Genomic DNA, 2,522 nt, shown 5'->3' with positions numbered 1-2,522 from the left:
ACGAAGGGCCTCACGAGGCTTCTACATCTGAAAGGTAGCCCACTATTAAAATCATTCGACCAAATTAAATCTGAAACGGGGATACCAAATTCCGAATTCTTTAGATACCTTCAGATTAGAGCCTTCTATAACAAAATCCCTAAACGCCCGAAGCGTACCAATTTTGAGCAGCTGTGTTCTAGAGGAACGGACACCTCGGGACTTACTTCTACGATCTACAGAGCGGTAGTCTGCCCTGAGACCACAGACGATACCAAACTGACTTATAGACAGGCATGGGAAAACGACTTAGGGGAGACCCTAGAAGACGAAGACTGGGACACAATAGTGCTGGCGGCGGCCAAAAGCTCGATCTGCACGACCCTGAAGGAGAACGCATATAAAGTCCTCATGAGGTGGTACCTCACCCCAATCCGATTAGCAAAGTTTGTGAAAGGTTACCCCCCATTGTGTCCCAAACAATGTGGGGAACAAGCAGACTTGCTGCACATGCTGTGGGGTTGCACCAAAGTGGCACCTTTATGGGAGGAAATCCAAAATTGGCTGGCGAGAATTCTCGGAAGACCGGTCCCCCTGGACCCCTGGCTGTTCCTGCTGGGCAGGCGCAGGCGGGGGCTAGGCAGACCGGCACAAAAACTGATTGCACATTTTGCAACAGCCATGAGGTGCGAACTCGCGGCATTGTGGAAGCAACCAGACTTACCCACGATGATGAAAATTCGGAACAGAATTTGGTATGTTTGCCGGATGGAACAATTGACGAGTCTGGTCAATGACACCGGCACAAATTTTCTAAAAGTATGGGCCCCTTGGCTAGACCAATCTGACATTCCTGGGGTGAGTGCCACCAATATTCTGCAGTGATAATAGAAGATGCGCTCTCCTTTCGGGGCAGTGGCACAGACAACGACAGGTTAGAACACTGATAGGGCAGACACGCGATGACCACGCGGAGACGGACAGTCGGCTCCCTCGAAACAACCACAGTGCCGGTGGCTCAAAAGCACAATCTGGAGACACATTCCATCTGGCCGTCCTGAATGGCCGTCTTACCTGGGCGCCCCCCCCCCTCTCCCTCCCCCCCCCCCCCTTTTTTTTTTTTTTCTTTTCCCTAAGTCTGTCCTGTACGTCTTGTAAGTCTTTAATTTTATTTCTCCCGCAGTTGATGCTGTAAAGTGAAATGTTGGGCTCAGGGGCACTCATATAAGATAGCGGGTTGTCAGATATTGTATGTCCTGTACCTTGACCCAATAAAGAAATTTTTTGTTGAAAAAAAAAAAGTATCTTCAGTGATATGTGGTTTGACTCTGAACAAAACATTATAGCAGTCCCGGAAAGATCTTCTGTATTCCACCAAGGTATTGAATATTGTATATATTATATGCACACTCCAGTGTGGAAAAGATTATAAATGCAATTAAGTTTCTTATTTTCTCCTTTTTCTGTCTTTTAGCATTTGATAGTGTTCAGCTTGTTGTTTCTGTATTGTATTAAAGTGCTATTATTCATGTCTGCACTAATATAAAGTTATTGTACGTATGTTTATACATGTCTGTAAAATATGAGTAACATGCTACCCTTTTATTTACTGTTCCCCTTCCCTTCTGTCTTTTGTGCAGGTATTCAATATATTTGTCTGAAATGTGTCAGTGTGTTTATGTGTATGTGTTTGAATATGTTTATGCATTTTAATGTATGTGTGTCTCTATTTTTGTGAACATGTGTCTGCGTGGGTGCTGTATGTGACAAAAAAAATCAACATCACCTTTTGCAGGAAAAACCCAATGATGCCATAAAAGATTGATTCTTTTGTGTCTTCAGCCTTTATTAAGTTATCTTGTTGGCAATAAATTAGTTTGTTTAGAAATCCGTGGATCCCTGTTCCTTTACCCGTCATTATATTTTGGATTATCACAGAGAGTCCTGAACCAGACGCACCGGTATTTGTATCCTTTGTTCATTTTTTTGACAGTGTGCAGCATTCTCCCTTTATTCACTCAGCCATTATTATACATTCAAAGAAAACTTTACTTCAACTCTCCATAGTGATTTCCCTGTGTGTTACCATTTTTTTTAAACTTTTGGTTAACCATTTTTAGTGATTGGTGGGCACAGATTAATTTGGGCTTGAAGAACGGTATTAGCTTTCTTTTAATGTTTGTGTTCCTTTATGATTTCCCTTGTGATGTGCTTGGTTTCTTGCATGGAAAAATGTTTCCACTTGAAGGTTAAGAAATTAGACATTAGGTTAACGTAGCATCTGCTGCTTAATTTGAAAAATTTGCATTGTAGAGCGATTCTCTGTTTGTACTGGAGCACCCTGAACATATCTTCTTGTAGGGGCTTGTAATTAAAGTACATTATAAAAAGGTTGCAATTTTCTTTTATACCATATAAGAAATAGATATGAGTCCCGTATTGAGAAACGTTTATATTACCATTTTACCGTAAATGACACACCCAGGCCCACTGACTCAAATCCAGGCAGATGTAAAAAGGGATTCTTTTATTGAGCATTCACT

The sequence above is a fragment of the Ascaphus truei genome, chromosome 7 (assembly GCF_040206685.1).
Source record: "Ascaphus truei isolate aAscTru1 chromosome 7, aAscTru1.hap1, whole genome shotgun sequence".
In the NCBI taxonomy this organism is placed as follows: Eukaryota; Metazoa; Chordata; class Amphibia; order Anura; family Ascaphidae; genus Ascaphus; species Ascaphus truei.
This window is presented reverse-complemented; position numbering follows the sequence as displayed.